Raw genomic sequence first — 24,371 nt, forward strand, 5'->3', positions numbered from 1 at the left:
ACTTACCCAATGTTATATGTCAATTGCATCTCAATAAAATTTTTTAATTAATTAATTAAAACACTACAAAGTGCATTGTTCATACCGGTATTCAGCCATTTTTCTGGAATAAATGTTCCTTGGATCACTACAAGTCTTTGGTTAATTTCCAGATTCTGAAAAATACATGCCATTGTTTTTATGGAGGAAAGAATTTTTAGGAGGTTCTCATTCCAAAATTCTAGAAGTGCTTCTTCCTGGTTACTTTTTGAAAATATTAGTGGACCACTATATGATGCTAGAAATGCTCATTGCTATTGCTCTTTGGTCTTTTATTCTTTTTTTTTCTTTCTGTTTTTAAGTTTTTGATTTCATTCCAGTTAGTTAACATATAGTGTTATATTTAGTTTCAGGTGTACAATATAGTGATTCAACAATTCCATACATCACTTGGTGCTCATCACAGTGTGCTTCTTAATCCCCATCACTTGTTTATTTTATTTTATTTTATATTAACTTAATTTTATTATGTTATGTTAGTCACCATACCATACATCATTAGTTTTTGATGTAGTGATCCATGATTCATTGTTTTTGTATAACACCCAGTGTTCCATGCAGTACGTGCCCTCCTTAATACCCATCACTGTGCTAACACATCGCCCCAACCCCCTCCCCTCTAAAACCCTCAGTTTGTTTCTCAGAGTCCATAGTCTCTCATGATTCATCTCTCCCTCCGATTCCCCCCCTTCATTTTTCCCTTCCTTCTCCTAATGTCCTCCATGCTATTCCTTATGTTCCACAAATAAGTGAAACCATATGATAATTGACTTTCTCTGCTTGACTTATTTCACTTAGCATAATCTCCTCCAGTCCCATCCATGTTGATGTAAAAGTTGGGTATTCATACAATGGAATATTATGCAGCCATCAAAAGGAATGAAATCTTGCCATTTGCAGCGATGTGGATGGAACTGGAGGGTATTATGCTGAGCGAAATAAGTCAATCAGAGAAAGACATGTATCATATGATCTCACTGATATGAGGAATTCTTAATCTCAGGAAACAAACTGAGGGTTGCTGGAATGGTGGGGGGTGGGAGGGATGGGGTGGCTGGGTGATAGACATTGGGGAGGGTATGTGCTATGGTGAGTGTTATGAATTGTGTAAGACTATTGAATCACAGACCTGTACCTCTGAAACAAATAATACATTATATGTTAAAAAAAAAAAAAAAAAGAAGATAGTAGGAAGGGAAAAATGAAGGGGGGGAAATCGGAGGGGAAGACGAACCATGAGAGACTATGGACTCTGAGAAACAAACTGAGGGGTCTAGAGGGGAGGGGGGTGGGGGGATGGGTTAGCCCATCTGTATATACTGACCACATCTTCTTTATCCATTCATCTGTTGAAGGGCATTTCGGCTCTTTCCACAGTTTGGCTATTACAGACATTGCTGCTATGAACATTGGGTGCATATGGCCTTTCTTTCACTACATCTGTGTCTTTGGGGTAAATACCCAGGAGTGCAATTGCTGGGTCATAGGGTAGCTCTATTTTTAATTTTTTGAGGCACCTCCACACTGTTTTCCAATTAAGATTAGAGCAGAGATCAATGAATTAGAAACCAGAAACACAATAGGTCAGATCAATGAAACTAGAAGCTGGTTCTTTGAAAGAATTAATAAGATCAATAAACCACTGGCCAGACTTAGCCAAAAGAAAAGAGAAAGGACCCAAATTAATAAAATTATGAATGAAAGGGGAGAGATCACAACTAACACCAAGGAAATAGAAACAATTATTAGAAATTATTATCAATTACTGTATGCCAATAAACTGAGCAATCTGGATGAAATGGATGCCTTCCTGGAAACCTATAAACTCCCAAGACTGAAACAGGAAGAAATTGACAACCTGAATAGGCCAATAACCAGTAACAAGATTGAAGTAGTGATCAAAAACCTTCCAAAAAACAAGAGTCCAGGGCCTGATGGATTTCCTGGGTAATTCTACCAAACATTCAAAGAAGAAATAATACCTATTCTCCTGAAGCTGTTTCAAAAAATAGAAAGAGAAGGAAAGCTTCCAGACTCATTCTATGAGGCCAGCATTACCTTAATCCCCAAACCAGGCAAAGATGCCATCAAAAAGAAGAATTTCAGACCGATATCCCTGATGAATATGGATTCCAAAATCCTCAACAAAATCCTAGCTAATAGGATCCAATAACACATTAAAAGGATCATCCACCACGACCAAGTGGGATTTATCCCCGGGATGCAAGGGTGGTTCAACATTCGCAAATCAATCAATGTTAATTTGATTGATTCAATCAATCAATGTTAATTTGATTTAATTCCACATTAATAAGAGGAGAGAGAAGAACCATATGGTCCTCTCAATTGATGCAGAAAAAGCATTTGACAAAATACAGCATCCTTTCCTGATTAAAACTCTTCAGAGTAGAGGGATAGAGGGAACATTCCTCAAGTTCATAAAATCCATCTATGAAAAACCCACAGCGAATATCATCCTCAATGGGGAAAAGCTGAGAGCCTTTCCCTTAAGATCAGGAACACGTCAAGGATGCCCACTCTCACCACTATTGTTCAACATAGTACTAGAAGTCCTAGCAACGACAATCAGACAACAAAAAGAAATAAAATGTACTCAAATTAGCAAAGAAAAATTCAAACTCTCTCTGCAGATGACAAGATACTTTATGTGGAAAACCCAAAAGACTCCACCCCCAAATTACTGGAACTCATACAGCAATTCAGTAATGTGGCAGGATACAAAATCAATGCACAGAAATCAGTTGCTTTCTTATACACTAACAACGCAACTGTAGAAAGAGAAATTAAAGAAACGATTCCATTTACAATACACCAAAACCATAAGATACCTCGGAATAAACCTAACCAAAGAGGTAAAGGATCTATACTCTAGGAACTACAGAACACTCATGAAAGAAATTTGTCTTTTATTCTTTCTACACTTTCTCCATGTTTAGAGCTGGGACATAAAAATTAAAATAAAAAACACTTATAAACACATAAGTTCAATACATTAAGTTCATACTTCAAATTTAGAACTACAAGGTTCTTTTTTTTAATTTATTTATTGTTTTTAGTAATCTCTACACCCAACATGGGGCTCAAACTTACAACCTTGAGATCAAGAGTCACATCCCCTTCTGACTGAGCCAGCCAGGGCACCCTCAAATTATAAAATTTTTGCTTGACTTTATTGACCTTGATCTATATTTACTTTCTCCCATGATGAAAACTCTAGGCTTCAATAAAACCAACAAAATGTCAGCATATTATTGGGATAGATTCCTAGAAATAGGATTGCAAGGTCAAAGGGTAAACATAGATTGGTTTGCAACCCTCTCAGGAACTTCCCAAATGTAATCTGCAACTGGCCCCCATACATGGAGAGCAGGAAGATACCAAAGAAAAAGGCAGGCCACTCCAGGTTGCTGGGTGGCAGTTTTAATAAGCAAAGGGAACTTACATACGAGGCTTCTCTTGGGTGGCAGCAAGATAGATGGATCCCTGTATCCGACCACCAAATCTTAAAAGTTTATAAAGAAGCCCTAACTGGATCGTGCAGGTGCTCTCAACACATCACTATCTCAAGGTTTTGTCCTTGGAGCAATGTCTGGGAGCGGGAAAGGCAAGCAGAACCCACATTCCAAGGACAGGGGATGGAGTGAGGAGGCTTTGAGTGCCCAGGTTCAACCCAAGGGCCAATCAGCCATCACATCTTTTTGATGATATTCTCCAACAACATATATGTAGTTTTGCTAAATATTGCCAACTCCCACCACACAGGGATTGTACCAGTTTGCATTCCCACTGTAAATATACAAGAGTATCTTTTTCCCCACTGCCACACCAACAGAGTATATTGTCAAACATTTGGAATTTGCTAAACTAATCATTGACAAATCGTATCTTAGTTTTAATTTCCAATTCTCTTATTTTCAAAAAAGTTGAGTATGTTTTTATTAGGTTGAAAACTATTTGCATTTTTATTCTATGAACTATCTGTTCTAATCTCTAATTCATTTTTTTGTCAACTTTTTTCATCATGATAAGTGTACCCTTTAATCCCCATCATCTATTTCACCCATCTCCCCACCCACCTCCCCTTGGTAACCATCAGTTTGCTCTGTTTCAGAGTCTGTTTCTTGGTTTGTCTTTCTCTTTCTCTCTTTTCCTTTGATCATTTGTTTTGTTTCTTAAATTCCACACATGAGTGAGATCATAGGGTATTTGTCTTTCTCAGACTGACTTATTTCGCTTAGCATTATACTTATATTTTTTTCTAATTTGTTTTTTAATGAAGCTACTAGTCTCTTTCTTTTTGAAAAAGTTCTTTATATAAGTTTTGATTTCTTTTTCAATTCTGCTATTTATTTGTATCTGTATTTGTATTTGGTGATCTTTTCCAAGCATAAAAAACATTTCTAAAAAATCATCAGATGCATCAATATTTTTCCTTAATGCTTCTGTATACTAAGTCATAGTAAGAAAAGACGTCCCCATGTTTAGATGACAAAGTACTCAACTCTAGTCATTGCATGGTTTTATATTTTATGGTTGACTCTGATTCATTTGGAATTTATCTAGAACATAGAGTATGAAGTGGATGAGGGCAGGGTCCTTTGCTTTTTTTGGCTGATGTATTCCAAATATCCAGAACAAATAGCTAACACATATTAGGCACTCAGAATATAGTCACTGGACATGTGATTAAGTGAAGAAAAAGGAGGTTAGGAATAAATACAAATTTAACAACTATAACATCCCACATGCTTTAACTTCAATTATGTCAGTAAGTCCTTATAAAGCTCCCTAAGGTGCTTTTTGTTCACTGGTTTTTATCACTAAAGAGGAAATAAGAGATCAGGCACTTGGTTCAAGACTGCATCATGTGTAAATGGGGAACTGAAAATCGCTGTGTGATTTGTGTGACTTACCATGCATGCATATACGTTAATATTCATTGCAGGGCAGGGTGTTTTTCAAGATCCAAGATCTGGATTCAGACAGATAGGCTCTAACCTTACCTCTACCACTTTCTACTTCTGGCCAACTTATTTAACTCTCTAGGCCTTAGAGTTTTATATGTTTGTTTGTTTTTAATCTTTGACAACTGTACTACTTCATAAACCTATTGTAGGATCACTACATCAAAAACTAATGATGTATTGTATGGTGACTAATATAACATAATAAAATTTAAAAAAAGAATTAAATGAAAACATGCATGCAGAAGTCTTAGATCATGGTACGTGGAAGCGCTTGGCAAAGCTTAGCCATTGTCATTTATTCAGGATATCATTTACTTTCTCTTTTCTGCCTCTCTTTACCGGTTTGATCAGCAAATGTCCAAAACATCCTCAAAGGGTGTGGGTAGATGCAAAGCAGTCCATTTCTTCCTATGTATGCTCTCAGGCGCATCAGCTTTCCATTGACAGCCCTCTTGATTCTCAGCATTAAAATTCTTAATATTCTTGGAGATGAAAGGTTTAGCATAGAGAATACTGTCAATGGTACTGTAATAGCATTGTATGGTGACAGACGGTAGCTACACTTGTGCAAACATAGCATATAGAGTTGTCCAAAAACTACGTTGCACATCTGAAACTAATGTAACATTGTGTGTCTACTATAAAATTTTTTTAAATCTTAATATTTTAAAAAATCAGCTGCATGCCTTGTTTGACCCTTAGGGGATAGATACAAGAGGGGGGTTATTTCCAGTACAAGGTTAGCAGTGACATAGCAAGGCATCCAAGGATGCTGGGTCACAGCATCAGCATATTGGAGAAAGGCCAGAGAGTACATGGGGTGGGGAGCAAGGGAGCATCACCTGTTCTGATCACCTCCTGTTCACCCTCTTTATGGGGGAAGAATTTCTGCCTTAGGGCAATGGGGATGGGCAAACACAGGACATCTGACACCGGACAGATAAGATGAGAGCAGTTTATTAGTCACATACACTTACAGCTCGGAGGGAGGAGGGCACTGCTGCCATGGAGGGTCACACAGGATTGTACTTGGGAACAGAGCGAACAACTAGGGGCTGCGGACTTTGTAGTAGCAAGAGAATGAAGTGCCCTGCCCCCTTTCTGGTGGGAGAATGTGACTAGCTTGTTTGAATAATTCCACGGGTCATCGGGGAACCGAAACCTACTGCTCAGGGATAAGCAGGAACTTCACCTGGTCCCCTTACTAAAGAAAGGTGTACGGTTTGGGGAACTTATCCAGCAGGAGCAGAGTAGGTGGGCACTTGCGGTTAGGCTGAAGGAGCCCTCCTGATTTCACCAAATGTCAAGGCAGTACAGAATATTGAGCTTTAAGTTTCAGCTTTATACCACCATGTCCAGTGAGGGTGGGTGTCTGAACGAAAAAGAACACTTGAAACGGCTGGTAATGGAGATCTCTAATTCACCATTTTGTGCAAGTCCACCCTGCTTGCGACAAACCCCCAAAGCAGTCTTGCACATGAAAGCCCTTGGCTCTTACCGTGTTACTCTGGAAGATGTCACAAATGTCAAGCCCTAAATCTCCAACATGAAAAGCCAATTGCTTATCTCAATTATCTCATACAGAAGCCAAAATAGCCATCCAAACCAAATTGTGTAAACTTGTACATACATAAATTGATGATTAAGTGAACATATAACTACGGGAGAGAAAATGTTGCTTTATATCAAATGATTAATTATGCAGTGATTAATGAAGCCACTTTAAATAAACAGATACCTTAAATGCATGAATAAGACTCTAATGGAAATATCACTGTTAGAGATGACAGAAAATGTGCATTTATTTGATGAATGCATTTCATAAACATCCAGCTATTCACTTTAATAGTGTTTTATTTCTAATCTATATGTATCACCTCTTTGGTAAACTACCTTCATTCTTAGGTAAGACTATTTGCAACAGTTACTTCTACATCCACATTGTATAGTAGATTTCTCTGACATTGATAGAACTTGTTAAAATACAAAAAAAAAAAAAAAAAAAGAGTAAAATATGTTACTGGGTTTTTTGATAGTTACTGAGTTGCTAAACGTTGGCACAGACTTTTAATTAGCCATTGAAGCTCACAGAGGATTTCTTCCAAAAATGGCACAACAATATGCTTTCTGTTTACACTGCTCAAATTAATTATCCTCCCTCAGGAAAAAACCTATATTTTACAAGAATTTAATGCAGTATATGGACCTTGTCCAGTGGCTGTAAGAAAGTGTATAATAAAAGATATTAAAAGATTTTTTTTTAAATGTATGTCCATTGGTAGTTTTGAATGCATCTCAGCATCTCATCTTACATATATTATTCCGTTTGGAGTTTTTTATAAAACAATCAATAAAAAATGTAAAACAGGGATCATTTCAGTTGAAATAGTTTAGGCATTTAGAAGGCATTTAAGCTAAATGAAATAAGTCAGAGAAAGACAAATACCATATGATTTCACTCATATGTGGAATTTAAGAACTCCATAGTTATTGTATGCATCACAAAATGAAATTCTTCATGAGTGTAGATTGAAACAAAGTAATTATTCTTAGAAAATTTAAGACAATAATTTTTCTTTAAGGGCTGTAATTCATGTGAGTTAACATAACCATTTATTTCTTTAATATAGATAGAAAAGTAGAGGGTTTACTAAGTGCCTGGCACTGATAATAAAAATCTGCATTCATGAAATTTACAGTTTAAAGGATTGCACAGTTGAGAAGAAATATTAACTAGTAACCAGCACTATGTAATTATTAAAATTAGATGATAAAAACACTAAATTGAAAAGATACAAACATCCCTGCCTTGTTGCAGCATTATCTACAATAGCCAAATTATGGAAGTAGCCCAAGTGGCCACTGATTCATGAATGGATTAAGAAGATGTGGCATATATATTATATATAATATATGTATATTATATATATATAAAAGGAAAAATTAACCGTCAAAAAAATGAAACCTTGCCATTTATATTGACATGGATGGAGCTAGAGAGTATTAAGCTAAATGAAATAAGTCAGAGAAAGACAAATACCATATGATTTCACTCATATGTGGAATTTAAGAAACAAAACAAAAAAAGAGATAAATGAAACAAAACAAAAACCAGACTCAATTATAGAGAACTGATGGCTACCTACATGAGGGGAGCTGGGTGGGGGTATGGGTGAAACAGACGAAGGGGATTAAGAATGCACTTGTCATGAGGAGCACTGAGTAATGTATAGAATTGTTGAATCACTATATTGTATACCTAAAACTAATTTAACAGTGTATGTTAACTACACTGGAATTTTAAAAAATTAGATGATAATGTTCAAGAGTGTATTACTTTAGTTTGGGTGGTCAGGAAGACCACTCTAAAGACTGGCATTTAAGCTTAGTTCTGAATGTCAAGAAGAGAGCATAAATATCAGGAAGAAGAGAGTTCCCGTATGATGGCTCTAAGGCAGAAACTGGTAAAAATAATAAGTTTAGTAAGTTTGAAGTGTGGTATGCAAGAGGGAAAGCAGCATGGAATTCGTCAAACGAGTAAAGACAGGCAGGGTCTAGATATGCCTGATAAAGCAGGGTAAGGAGTGGATTTTATTCTAATTATGATCAGCAGTGATGAGGGAGTTAAAAACAACTGTGATATGATCACTCTGGGTCAACAAGTGGAAAAGATTACAGGGCTGCCGGTGTCGAAGCAAGAACACCAATAAGGACATTGTGTCTAAAGGACTGGATCTGTGATTATGAGGAAAACTGGAATAAAAAAATAGTTGATTTTTGGCTTAATTTGGGAGAGATATACACTATGGTGTTTACTGAAATGAGGAAGATGAGTGAGGCGCAGGTTTGGGGGAACAGGAAAGTAAGACTTTGGGCTACGGTAAGTTTGAGACGCCTATTTGATATTAAGTGGAAATGTCAAGTAACCCGTTGGCTATATCAGTCTAGAATTCTAGGTACAGTAGGGACTGGCGTCATCTTTTAAAGATGGTATTTAAAACCATGGAAATGGATGAGATCTCCCAGAGAAAGTGTGTAGCCAGAAGAGAAGGGCCCTGAGTAAGGACCGGGGGAAGTTGTGAGTTTGAGAGAAGGAAGAATCACCAAAAACAAAAACAGGATAGCCAATGAATAAGGAAAATGTGGGAAACTTGGAAAAGTTCTAATGCTTTATAAATATAATTCTTGCCTTATAATTAGAGGTAACTGAAAGACAACTTGGCTATTTATCATGTCATCTTCCTTGGACTTGAAAGAAATTAAGATTTTCACTTGGTGTTTCTTTGGTGATAATCACATGGGAGTGTGATTACACGTGGAAAAGCACATGCAACAGGAACACAGAATTTTAGTTTTCCTACATATCATAGGACTAAATAGTTAAGAAGAAAGGGCCATTATATTATCAGGATATTCACAGAGGTCCTTTCGCATATTGATCAGACCAAAGTAAATAAGAAATGTACTTAGCTATGGACAGAGTAGAAAAATATTTAAATAAACAGGTATATACATAGATATAAATAGAATCATATACAATCAGACACACAAACATTTTTTAAACAAGTAGGTCTAAACAATAACAGGTTCATTCTGGTTTCTAATAAATGTTTTCTATGAGTCAGTTTGATCTACTCCAAGGAAAGGAACAAATCTATGAAGTGGGAGAGGTAAGAAAATAGAATTAGTTCTCTCTATGGTTTCACCTCACAGATCTATGAGTGTGATTGGAAATGAAAGTATGTAGAGGATGGACAGATGCCCAAAGGATTCAAATAAATGCAGCCGAGATTAATATTATTAATTAATATTTAATTAAATAATTTAATTTAATAATAATTTAATAATATTAATTAAATAATATTAATATTATTACTATAATTAGTATATTATTACTATTAATTAGTATAATTAATTATTACTATTAATATTATTTCTGCCCCATATACAGGGAAATTCTGTCTGACAGGAGATAGAAAATAACCTCATATTGGATGTAGCTACATAATTTATACTCTTAATAACACCATCAGCACAATGTAAAACAATTCTTATTCTCAAAAATCTACAAATATAGATTGTTCCCTTGCCCCAATGATTTTAGGACTATTCAAGAGCCAGTAGAGAGTATTTTTCACTTAGTCACTACGAAAAAAGGACCTGCAACCACGATCTCAGGACTTTCAAACTTCTGGATCTCACTGTCAATCACAGCAGTTAACTTTAGCACCATCTGATATGTTTAGCCATTATCTAGTGCAATATTAATTCCTTGAGAAAAAAATTCCTACAAATTCAGAATCAGGAGGTTTGGCTCCTAGCTCCAGGTCTGACACAAGTGAGATGGGTGATCCTGAGTATCTCACTTTCATGACTAAAATAAGAACATTGACTAGATGATTTTTGAGGTACCTTCTGACTCTCAAATATAATTTTACAAGCTACATATATGTCTATTTACTTCCAACACTACTTTATGTTCACTTTCCTCCACTGTTACTAGTAGCTCTCCATAAACCCCCTAAACTGATTTGTGGCATTTTCATAGGGCAATTTCTTAATTTAAGCCAACTCTATGTTGTGTCCCAAATTTTAAACTTTATGCTCCTCTCACTTGACCTACACATTTCAGAAATCCTCCCCACTAACCCTTCATACAGCTCTTAAGCCGACATTACCCTCTTTCTTAGGGTACATGCCTGGGTCATTTTATGAGCAACCCCTTTCTTGGTCACATCCATGGCTAGCACTTTGAACACTACACTATGAGCAATCTGCACAGTTTGGACAAGAAATAGTAAGCTGACTTCTAAATCAACCCCCAACCAGTTCCATAATCTCATCGGGTAAGCAAGCAGGGGTTACTTCTAACCATCCATGGCTCCTTACCTACCACCTCTGAGCCTGGCCTTGGGATCTGAAACAGAAAACAGATCAGCTGTTCACTGGGTTTGGAGCAGGGCAGGGATGGAAGGAAGGGATTACAAAGAACACAAGGAAACTGGGAATGATGGAGAGTTCATTGTCTTCAGATTGATGATGGTACTGTGGGTGAATGCCTATAGCAAAATGTATCAAATTGTACACATTATACAGATGCTGTTTCTCATATATCAATTACACTCCAATAAGGCTGTTTTTTAAAATACTCAAGGAATTAAAAATAAATAAATAAAAACATACAAAACATAGGAGAGAGAGAGAGACTTAGGAGTTAAAATTGACCTGATTTGGTAATTGTGGTTAGTGAAACAAGATAAACTGACTCTCTCATCTCACTTAGAGAAAGAGCTAGAAGGTGAGTGGGAAGCACAAATTTGAAGTGAGATGTATGTGAAAGTATTCTGAAATTGTTTAAAAAAAGATCAATAGTAATAATGAGTCTCTATTTTGCTAGATGCTGAATATACAACTAAGTTTTTCATTTCATTTTACTCTGTTAAGAACAGTTAACATGAGATCTATCTTCCTAAATTTTTAAGTGTATAATACATTACTGTTGTCCATAGGACCACCTAGAGCAGATCTCTAGAGCTTATTCAGTTCTTTTGCAAAACTGATACTTTATATTCATTGATTAGTAACTCCCCATTTCCCCCTTCGCCAGCCTCTGGCAAACCACCATTCCACTTTTATTCTATGAATATGACTGTTTTAGATATCTCATGTAAGTGGAATCATACAGTATTTGTCCCATGACTGGCTTATTTCATTTAGCATAATGTCCTCAAGGTTCATCCAAAGTATAGTTAACTGTTGTTTCCAGACAGAAAAGCTATGAAAGGGAGCTCTCAATTAATGACAGAGCAGCAGCAGAGACAAGTGCTGGGGGAATTCAGAGTGTGTGGTTCTGCTATCGAGTGGCATTATAAGCCTGCTGCATTCCTTCCTTAGTTAATTACTTAGAAAAGAACCATCAGTCCCATATAGACATCGTGTCAGGTTAATTACATGAAATATAAGACCCACTTACATTGTATTTATTAACATCTAGAAACATACCAGTATTGGCTATTGCTTTGTACTTTTACTGGAAGAGTGATTTAGAATAATGGTTGATAAGCCTGATTCAGATAATATACAAAAGTTCATAACTTTTAACATAAAGTCTTGAAAATAATATTTTTAAGAAATATTTGAGGATGCTAATTAGCATTTTTGAGGAGGGACCAGTAATTGAAGGGCATTGTCTGTCTTATTACTCTCTACCTTTGAGCTGTTTGTATTTATCTCATTCAAACTACCAGTCCATTAAGGATGGGATTCTTGTCTTATTTTTGCACCTCCCAAAATATCTTCAATAGAGCAATGAAGAACCTGATGATCAATAAATATTTATTGAATGGATTAGGATAGAAGCCCTCTTATCCAAAGCAATTCATATAGTTTAATTAATTAAAAATTTAATTAAGACTGGCAATCATTAAAATAATATATTTGTGCTACAAACATTGCATTTTAATTGAAAACGAGTAAGTACATACTAACCCCACAGTTTCTTAAATGTGGACTCACGGTCTTGTTAGTAAGACCCCTGCTGTCTTTTATGTAAAAATCACCATCACACACATAGTATATGATTTCAGGTTTCAGTTTCTCTAAAGTGAAGTGAAAAAAAGACTCCTGTGAAGCAAGCCAAATGTAGAATTAGAATTATAATTTCTCCTTAATTTTGTTAAGGTTTCTAGCTTTAAAACTAATTCAACAGCAATTTTAAACAATTCACCTTCATCAGGTTTTCCAAATTTAATTTCATAATAGCAACTCCCTTCCTTTAAAAATTCATATTTCAGTATTGTACTGGATATCTAATTAAAGTTATAATTACAGTAACTCATGTGGTTTTTAAAAAAGATTTATTTATTTATTTGAGAGAAAAAGAGAGAGAGAGTGTGTGAGCAGGGGGGAGGGGCTGAGGGTGAGGGAGAGAGACAATCCTCAAGCAGACTCCCCGCTGAGTGTGGAGCCTGATGCGGGTTTCATCCCAGGACCTTGAGATCATAACCTGAGCTAAAATCGAGAGTCAGATGTCCAACCGACTGAGTCACCCAGGCGCCCCACAGTAACTCATGTGTTTATTGTTTTGCTCCCTCACTGATAAAATAAGCTGCGTGGAAATACAAAATTCATAAGTCTTATTCAACAATCTGTCTCAAGGGGGAAGAAGGGACTTCATCCATTCATTTTTTTATGAATGAGTAAAATATAACTGGCTTAAACAGGACTGGAAACAGAGACAGCTGACTGTATTGTGTATATTAAGCTAACAACCAATGTGGCAAGAGGAGCTTCTGAGCTGTGAGCCTTTGATTTGCATCAGGTATTAGTCAATATGCAATATAGAGGGAATGGAGCTATCACTTAGTCTAGCAGATGGTTAGGGGTTCCTTAAATCATATAAGTTTCCAATATTTATCTTATCATAGCACTGAGGAAAATAATACTGTTAGAAATGTTAGGACAAATGATCGAACGGACGAGCCTGGGAACTCTAGTTGCCCATGTCTCTGCCCATCTGCCCATCCACCCATCCATCCCAAGGGCTGATGGGCTCAACAACCCATCAGTGACCACTTGCCAGAGTTTGGGAAGCTCTGCCTCAAAGCTTCTGTCATGACAGCTTCTGAAGCTAGCACCAGATAGCACCACCTACTACACAATTGTTCTGCTGTTGATGGTGGAGCGCTGCTAGAGCCTGACCAGGTTTCTACTCTTTTGGGCTCCTAGTGCCTTGCTAGATGACACCTTTAGGAAATCAGTGTCAGTGTTGCTTCTTGATTAAGCTCTGGCTATCTACAAAAACATGAGCCCAAACGAGCCACCTTCCCTGGCTTCCCTCAGTGCTCCACCTCTGTTGGCATCCTGGCTCATCCAGCCCAGCCACAGTGATTCCCTATCACACGGAGGAAGACGAGCCTTCTCTCACTGATATGCATCAGGGGCGTCCCACAGTAAAACTAACTGAGACCCAAGTTCTGCAGCTTTCTAGTAAAAGATATATTTTAATTCAACCACATCCTTCTTTCCAAGAAGCACCCACTTCAGCTGGGTTGTGGCATCTGGATGGTGCCCTAGATCAGCTCTCCCCCAAAATGACCCAGGGCCCAATGTCCATCTCAGACTCCTCCCTTCAACTTCCCTTTCCTGAAAAGCTGGGCTTGATTAGGGATCTCTTAATCTATCAGATGCATTCCTCTATCTTTCAATTCCAACAGGAAAAAAAAAAAGGGGGAGAGCCCAATCTTGAATTAATCTAGAAATGAGATGGTACTGATATGAACTAGAATGGTGGCAATGCAAATAGAGGTAACTGGACAGATCATAGAGATATTTAGAAGACAGACTCAGTAGGACTTGGTGATTGGGTAGAGGTAGAGACGTGGGAGCCAGGTTTTGGTTTAGGCAACTGTGTTGGATTCTGGTACTACTAAATGAAATGGGGAGGGGGCGGAAGGGTGGGGGAGAGAGAGAAAAACACAGAAACAGAAATAGTTTAAAGAATATGTTGACTTTAACTTTGGAATATCCACATGAAGTTACCATATGAATCAAATCTCAGGAGAAAACTATGCTTCATTTAAGGCATTGACATACACTTGGTAATTGGAGCCATGAAAAAATTAGATCACTCAAGGAAGTTTTGTAAATTATGTAAATCAGAAGAGGACTTTGCATGTACTAGTAAATAGCACAAAAATTTAAGGGATAGACAGAAGATGAACAAACAAAATATTCTCAAGGGGAAAGGTTAGAGAGGTAGGAGGAATGTTAAGGACTACAAAGGAAAAGAGTATTTCAAAGACAGTGATCAAGAAGGCCCAATGCCACCGAAAATATCCACTGGATTCAATCAACTAGCAGGTCATTGATTACCTTTCAAGAATAGTTAGAGTGGAGTGGTAGGAAAGGCACTGTTTCATTTCCCAATTCTAAGATTCATGGGGTATAGAAGATGAAAAGCCTTCTTTGAGAGACTTGTGAGAAGAATATTCTCAAAGTAAAATCAGACTTAAGCTTGGAACAATAGGCGAAACATTCAGTGAAGAAACAGAGGATTTGTTTTCACAGGGGGCACAGTAGAAAAGGTTGGACAGAATGGGAGGTTGCATCATGGGAGAAGGCAGAAGGGAATTAGCACTGTGGGAGAAGATGAATCAGGGGTTAAAATTTTGCACAATAAAAAAGAGTGACATATAAGAAAGACTCAGTGAGTTTAGCTGTCAACAAGTTTCCCAAATGAGTAAAACCTTGGGGAATTCAAATAAATGCGGGTGTGGAAAGAAGAAAGGAGATTCCCCAGAGTTGCAGAATGAGGCTGCCATGGCCTGGATGCAGTTCTGCTAAGAGGATGTTAGCCCAGGTGAGTCCACTAGCGATAGAATTATTTCACACTTGACTCTCATTCATATTAAGAAAATCAGCAGCCTTTGAAGCTAGAGGATATGCTGTACTCAGGAGAGGTTGGACAGGATCCTGCTTATTTGCACAAGACCCCAAGAGAAGGCTCTGAGTTCCAGGCTTCTGGCATAAAGGCTCCTGAGTAATAGCAACTGGGCTTTCCTGAGCTCTTCCAATTGTTTCCAAAATGCTCTACCTGATTCACCCTCATCCCTGTAATCCACCCTCTATGACTCTTCCATTAATCTTTCTAGAATGCATATATGATTGTATCAGTTATCCATTGTTGCATAACAAGCCACCCCAAAACTTAGTGTCTTAAAACAACATTTATTTAACTTATGAAGCCACGAGAGGCAAACTGGACTGGCAGGTCTTCTGCTGGTCTCGTTGGGCTTCTCTCAAATATTTGTTGTCAGCTGGAATTTGATGTTTTCACTCCTATGCCTGACAGGCTGGCTATCACCTGGGACTGGCTGCTGTATGTTGGTCTCGCCTGGAATGATTGGAACAACTGGGGTTCCTTTCCAGTTCTCTTTACTGAACTCCTACTGTACCTTCAAGACCAAGGTCGGACATCACTTCTTTATGAAGCCCTTAACTGACTCTGCATATTAGGTATTTACAAACCCTCAGGGCTTCCAGGATCCGTTACACATACCCCTAATAGCAGTTATTCCAATGTATTATCATTAGTTTCATATGTGCCCATGTCCTCACCAGTCTGTTAAGGGCAAAGACTTCATTTTCACATTCTCTTTACCTAAAATAGTGCTTGCTTGAATTATAGAAACACTCAATAAATATGTTTTGAGTGAAGGAATATCTGATTATGCGTTGTCTTTCACTTCCTCCAGGATTCAGAAGGACTAAGAGTATAGAGTTTTAGTAAGTGAGTTTCACTCCCAGAGTGAACCTAGAGTTCCCCTACAGTATTGAACAGATCACTGCTTTTGGTTGCAGCCAAGGAATCTATAAAATAAAGAATAGGCTAATCTAAAATATCTTGGGAACAAAGGTAAAATTTCTTTATAGACATGAATGTAGATTGAGTTGCTTGAAATTAATTTAATTAAATAATTTAAATTGTAGTATAAATAAGTAACTGGTGAAGAATCACCTTCCAGTGAACTGAAGGTATATTACAAATAATTACATATTTCATGAAAGCAAAGATGGAAGAAAAATGCCATGCTCCTTTATGATTAAGTGTCTAAACCAGACTACTAGGTTTAAGGAAATGATAATCAACCTGTTTTGTAATGGGTGAGACAACTGGTACCATAACTGGACAGAGCCCAGGTGACATGAACAAAACAGGGAAGTTAGCTCTTCCATAAGGAAAGTCAGTACCATTGAATACTAGCAGAGGACATGTCTCCACAGACCTAGCCAACAACCACATCTTTGGGATTGGTGGCCCATGTATATAATTAACAAGTGGCAGTACCTGAATTAGTATGTGTGACTTCTCAATGAATGCATAAAGTTAGTTGAAACTGATAAATTAAAGCAGAAACATGAATTTGTATCAGCTTGCCTGCCTCAATCTCTAGGTGTTCAGATTTTAGCACAAAAAGACCTATAGTCTGAAACGTGAAAGTCTCCTACAAACGGAAATTTAATTTAATGAGTTACTACAAAAACTCTCTAGGAACTCAGTTATGCACAGTTGTACCAATTCACTCGCTTGCTGTGTCTCTCACATATGGAAAGTGTAGGTGAGCAAAAGCTCAATGCTGGTCTATAACTGTAATTCTAGCACATTATAATTGAATGTCCACCTACCACGGCCATTGTCCTAGCCTGAATCTAAGTGAGATACAGACCTTTCTTGGGTCTGTCTACCTGTCATTCCTTCTCAGTTTTTGCTGAATACAACAGAAAAAAAAGCTCTTGCGGACTTAACCATTTTTTAAAAAATTATTTAAAGCATATGCTGCCGCCCTGAACATCTACAAAGATTTCCTGAATTTCTAGAAAGCTCAGGGGGAGGGGGAGAAACGGACATGGAAAAAGAGAGGAATGAAAGAGTGAACCAGCAGTCAGGATCATAGCTCTAGTCATGCCAGGAAGTCAGTCCCCAAAAAACCTAATGCCAGCCTTGGATACTTGATGCCATTCCTGGACCGCTGTCACCGCCGTCACAGATGCTCCTTGAAACTTGATCTTGTTGCTGCTGCCGCAGCTAGCTCCTCACTACCAAAGTGGCATCTCCATCCCTTTTGCTTGCCTGACTCATTAATCATCCATGCAGATGGAGGCATCTAATAGGCCGAGCCTGTGTTACGTGCTTCCATTCTAGCTGAAAGAAAGGCTAGGCCAGGGCGCCTGGGTGCCTCAATCATTAAGCGTCTGCCTTCGGCTCAGGTCATGATCCCAGGGTCCTGGGATCGAGCCCGCATCGGGCTCCCTGCTCGGCAGGAAGCCTGCTTCTCCCTGTCCCACTACTCCCCCTGCTTGTGTTCCCTCTCTCACTGTCTCTCTCTGTCAAATGAATAAATAAAATCTTAAAAAAAAAAAAAAAAAGGCTAGGCCACTAAGTATCTGATTTTCAAACTCCGTAAAGAGAGGGGTGGTACTCCACCTCATGAGGTGGGCCATTCCCAAATATAAGAAGGGGAGTTAAGATGATTTGCAAGGGGAAAAAACTTAAATAATTACTATAATTCATCCCTTTGATTGAACAATATCCTCATATAATTTTCTTCAAATTTTTAAGGTTTAAAAAATGTTGCTACATAATTAATGCTGTAACTATCACCTATATGCTGAAAACATCTATAGCACTTATTTAGGGAGTGATGATCTTGATTTTAATCAACATTCTGCTGAAAATCCTGGATGTCTTACAAATAGAGGTCTGCTAAGAACCTATTTCAATATTCTGTGATATGTGTACTAAACTAAATTTAACTACCACCAAGCTGATATAAAAGAGAGAGAAAGTAAAAGGAACTAAGAGGAAACACATATACATGTACACACACACAACATGCACACAATGATATGGCAAAGAAGAAAATGTGGGAAAAAACTACAATTGTGTCTCTATAGCTACTCATAAAGGTGCTCTGTTTTAATGACTCCCCCTTCCTTCTTTCTCATAATTTTTTTCATCAGCTAGCTGACTAGAGTTTTCCCAGTGGAGTGAGCAAATGCTTATTTATAAAGGGCCTTGTTAGAATAGCATTAACTTATGCTATTTCACAAGGTATTATTAGGGGAAGCCAAAGTATTACATGAGTTCTATTCATACGGTTTCCATCCTTTAATGTATATCACCTATGTTATTACCATTGACTGTCAAGACCAATCATTAGAACTAGCATTATAGCCTTCCTTTTTGATGGATAACTCAGCTCCTTGAAGAGGCCAAAATAGCTAGGTAGAAGTCTTATCTTTTAATTCAACAAAGAACTTTCTGGGTCCTTTGATAGCAACATTTCTCCCTTGAGTATAAACATCTCTACACTAGTAGAGCACAGTGTTTTAGGGACAGGAAAGGAAATATTTTCAGCCATAATCAGATGTCACTGAGAGCGTGCCATTCCCAGTTCCATCAACTAGTTCCTCAATTCATGAGAGATACATCACCCTATATTAATTTTTGGTTAAGAGTACCAATGCATCCTAGAGGACAATACCCTGAACGCGGAATGATGACCTCTTAACAGACATAATAATTATTTAACCATGCCACCATTCTGAAAGACCAACAGTTAGCAGATCAAAGAGTATATGATGAAATCAGTGAGTCTGATGGGCAACTGCCCAGTGAAGTGAGTTCCTTGGTCAGAAGCAAGATTGTATTCAAACTTTATGATGATGTAAAAGGAAACGAGTAAGTTCATGGATTGTCAAGCCCATGAAAAGCAGGACAAGGAGATCCCAGTGCATGATAATTTTTCTACACAGAAGTGTCTAATATAATCAATCTGTGATTATATTTCTACTTAAGGGTCATATTTTCCATATGTTTCTAATAGTTTTCCCTACTAGGGACCTTCTGATGAATTTTCATGTGGAATCAGATAGTCTTACATCCAAACACATATTCATTATACTTTTTACTTCTTTTTTCACTCTTCCTTTAATTTTCTTAACTTCACCACAAACTATTTAGCCAGGCACAGGGAGCAATGTCACTGCTCAGCTCCAGCCATTTCTCTGTCCAGGCCATATGGACAACGGGGAGTATTGCTCCAGGTTCTTCCCAGTGGGAAAATTTTCTTTGTCATTTTCCTTTAAAGCAAACCCTGAAGTCAGTTCTCACACTGTAATGGTACACTTCCAATCAGGGTAGGCCCACTTTTCCTAGGAACTCTTTATGAGGCTAACTATATAAAATGAGGGAAGGATGGCATTGTGGCAAAATAGACACATTCAAGCCACTTGAAGTTCATCTTTCAGGGCCTGCTATCACCTTGTACTGTTAACATCAAGTTGATGAGTCCCTTTATTTTTGTGAGATTCACCTTTACTCTCTGCCATGCATGTGTCTTTTCTTTTTTTTATTATTTTTTAAGGTTTTATTTAAATTCCAGTTAGTTAATACAGTATAATACTAGTTTTGCGTGTACAATATAGTGATTCAACACTTTCATACAACATCCAGTGCTCATCACAAGTGCGCTCCTTAATCTCCATCACCTATTTAACCCATCCCCTCCTCCACCTCCCCCCTGGTATCCATCAGTTTGCTCTCTAGAATTAAGAGTCTGTTTCTTGGTTTGCTTTTCTCTTTTTTTCCCCCATGCTTGTTTGTTTTATTTCTTAAATTCCACATATGAGTGAAATTATATGGTATTTGTCTTTCTGTGATGGACTTATTTTGTTAGCATAATACTCTCTAGCTCCAACCACATTTTTGCAAATGGTAAGATTTCATTCTCTTTTATGGCTGAGTAATATTCCATTATATATATTATTATATTACATTATATATTATATATTTATTATATATATAATATGTACATTATATATATGTATATATAAACACTGCACCTTCTTTATACATTCATCAGTCGATGGACACTTGGGTTATTTCCATAGTTTGGCTATTGTAGAGAATACTGCTATAAACATTGGGGAGCATGTATCCCTTTTTATTATATATTTGTATTCTTTGGGTAAATATCTAGTAGTGTAATTGCTTGATCATAGGGTAGCTGTATTTTTAACTTTTGAGGAACCTCCATACTGTTTTCCACAGTGGCTGCACCAGTTTGTATTCCCACCAGCAGTGTAAGATGGTTCCCCTTTCCCCAAACCCTCACCAATACCTGGTGTTTCTTGTGCTGCTGATTTTAGCCATTCTGACGGGTGTGAGGTGATCTCATTGTAGTTTTGATTTGCATTTCCCTGATGATGAGTGATGTTGAACATCTCTTCATGTGTCTGTTGGCCATCTGGATGTCTTCTTTGGAAAAATGTCTGTTCATGTCTTCTGCCCATTTTTAATTGGATTATTTGCTTTTTGGGTGTTGAGTTTTATAAGTACAAAAATAAATTCAAAAATGGATTAAAGACCTAAATGGGAGTCATGAAACCATTAAAATCCTAGAGGAGAACACAGGCAGTAACCTCTTTGCCATTGGCCATGATAACTTTTTACTAGATATATCGCCTAAGGCAAGGGAAACAAAAACAAAAATTAACTATTGAGACTTCATCAAAATTAAAAGCTTCTGCACAGTGAAGGAAACAATCAACAAAATTAAAAAGCAGCCTTTGGAATGGGAGAAGATATTTGTAAATGACATGTCTGATAAAGGGTTAGCATGTGTCTTTTCAAGGTGAAAGCAGATACATGTAATATTCTCTGCTTTTTGGATAGAGAAAAAACCTTAGCCAGACTGGGATCTTCATACCAGGACCTATGTGCTCTATTTATTTGCTCCCATTAAGAGACCACATCTGGAAACTGCAGCTGCTATAGAAGCAACCATCATTAAGGAGCAATTCACTTTCATTCTCAGAGTTCATATTCAGTATATTTAAGCAATAGGCAAACTGGCAGATTAAAAGGAAATATGAACATATTATTCTTGTCTATTTCAATACTGAAAATGGTACTGATGTTTGTATTTCCCTTAGATACATTATTTATTGGAGAGAGAGGAAGCTCCAGAGGTTTCCACTTAGTCCTTTTTATCATAATAGCTCTTGCTTTTTAGGGCAGGAAATAAAAGAGTGGATTCTGCCCATTACTAAGCATACTCTTTACTTACTTCTATACACTTCAGTAAAGAGAAAATAACCACAGGGTGGTGTCAAGGTCCCACAGGGCCTAGCAGATGCTGGATGAACCAAGACTCAATTTATGTTCTGACTCCCAGGGTATTTTGGGTCCCCCATAATTAAAATTAACATACAAGCAATAACAACAACAACAACAAAAACCTTTTAAAAGTCTCTGCGTTGCCCTTCATCCTGAGCTAATCAAGGACCTTGAGCTACTTGGTAACTGACCAAGGACACTTGAGGAAGGCTAGGAATTACAGTCTTGGTTAGTACTAGCTATGTTAGAGGTTCTATCCTCAAGGGTACTATATTTTATTCAAGGACTCTGGTTTTGTGAACTAACTTAGGTCTGGAAATTGGACATAGATCCATGTCTGTAAAAAAAGAAATCAAGTCAGACTGCCATTCATCAGACTTGGAAATTTTCCAGTTATACAAATCAAGTAAGAATTTTGTAGGCTTCTCATCCATTTTAGACCTAGGAACCTACAATTAATTTGGCGATACCAAAGATCCCACCTGGACCAGTCACTGTGATCATCAGGCAGCCCTCACAGACTCTTACAATAACTGTGCCTTCCTTTGATTCTAGAAGTTAGATATGGCTAGTTAGCAACTGCTACCTGAAATCCTGTTATCTTCATTGAAGTCAGAGAACACACCTCAACAGCAATGTTTCCACTATTTCTGGCTTATAACAGCTACAAAAGTGATTTTCAAAAATGCCTATAGCCACCCAAAGCCTGGGTGAAAGAAATATATTCTGGGCTTCTTTGGGGACATAATTGGGAAATGGGTGGACAGGTTGCATATAATTAATCTGCTTTAATATCCCCATCTCCATAAATCATTGAATTTCTTTCTCTATATTAATTCTCACATTAGAATCATCTAAATATTTTTTTAAAGCATTAACACCTGGATTCTGCCCCTGGACATGCAGTGTGATTGATTTGGGTTGGCATGAGGCACTGGTATTTTCCAAACTTTCTAGGGGATTCTAATGCAGAGCCAGAATCACAAACCACTGCCACCACTTCCTTGCATGTCTGTGGCCTGCAAGCATTCTTAACAGTAAGTTCCATAATGACCAGGATTCTTAATTTAAGTGATAGAACCCAACTCTGATCTAAGCAAATAGTGAAATGATAGTCAAGTAAGTCACAGAATTGCAGGTATCACTAGAGAACACGGCTCGGAAAAAGGCACACATAATAAGGCAAGGATGAGCCAGGATTAGAGTAAAATCCTGCAACCAAACAAATCTGGCAGGTCCACCACAGCTTGCTCTACTGTGGCTGGCTGTGGGAGCTGCACACTTCTGCTATCCCAGTCTCTCCGTGGCTCCTGCACACTAGCATGCAGTGACCACCGGGCTCCAGAATGTATATTCCAAAGCTGTGGGAGCTGCACACTTCTGCTATCCCAGTCTCTCCGTGGCTCCTGCACGCTAGCATGCAGTGACCACCGGGCTCCAGAATGTATATCCCAAAGCCCTGGTTCTTTCCATTACTAGATCATGATTCCTCTCATGGAGCAGACTAGTTAAGCCTATGTCATGGGCTTAGCCCTCGTTGCTAAGGAGAGGGAATATCTGCCCTTTCCCACTTATTAGAAACTCACCGAGATTCAAGGTAAGTAACTCCAAAAACATCAAAACAGCGTTCAGCTGCTAGGTAGCCAAAAAATTATAGATATTTCCCATGTCATGTCATAGCATCACACTGAAACATATCAATTACATAGTACCATTAGGGGAAAAAAAACTCCATTAAGTAGGAAATCTTGAAACTTATTCTTTACATGACATACACATTTAACCATCATGGTTAGAAATCTTTCTAAAATAGATTATACGTTCTCTTATACTTACAGGTGACACAAAACAAAATTTAAACTCTGTTACTGGAGGGACGCCTCGGTGGCTCAGTCAGTTAAGCATCTGATTCTTGGTTTCAGGTCAGGTCATGATCTCAGGGTCCTGAGATTGAGCCCCACATCAGGCTCTGTGCTCAGCAAGGAGTCTGCTTGTCCCTCTCCCTCTGCTCCTCCCCCTGGCTCACTCACTCTCTCTTGCCCTCTCTCTCTCTATCTCAAATAAATAAAATATTTTTAAAAAAATTTTTTAAAACTGTGTTACTGGCATCATCAGGAACAGCAATTGGTAACTTAGGATATAAAATAATAGTTATTGAGATCCTGATAGCCTTCCATTATTCCATTAAAAAGTCCTCCAATGCTAGAGGTCTAGAGTCCTGTGCTTTATACTTTTTCTTCCCCTCGGCTTCCAGTTTCTTCAATTGTATCTCTTTTTAGGAGTCCCATTCTCTTCTAATTTTTTTCTTCCTAATCTGCTATAGGTTGGAAAAACAAGTAACCCTAAAAATCGGCCTACAGTAAATTAAATATCCTACACGGTTTGAGTCTCAGGTATTTTCTACAATTAAAGTACATGAACTCATTTGACTATGATTCTGAATGCTCAGGGGCAGTTGTGCTTATTTTAGTGTTTCCCCGTTATCCTAGTGATACTGGGAAATATGATCTCCAGATGCATGAAGAAGAAAAGAGGAGATTTTCTTTGGTAAAGTTCTATGAGAGGCACTTTGAAGACTGTCTCATTGAATCTTCACAATTCTTTGGGGGTAGGTTTTACAAAAGGAGAAAGCTGAGGCTCAGAGGTATGATAGATTAAAAGGT

The sequence above is a fragment of the Phoca vitulina genome, unplaced genomic scaffold (genome assembly GCF_004348235.1).
Source record: "Phoca vitulina isolate PV1807 unplaced genomic scaffold, GSC_HSeal_1.0 scaffold8, whole genome shotgun sequence".
Classification (NCBI taxonomy): domain Eukaryota; kingdom Metazoa; phylum Chordata; class Mammalia; order Carnivora; family Phocidae; genus Phoca; species Phoca vitulina.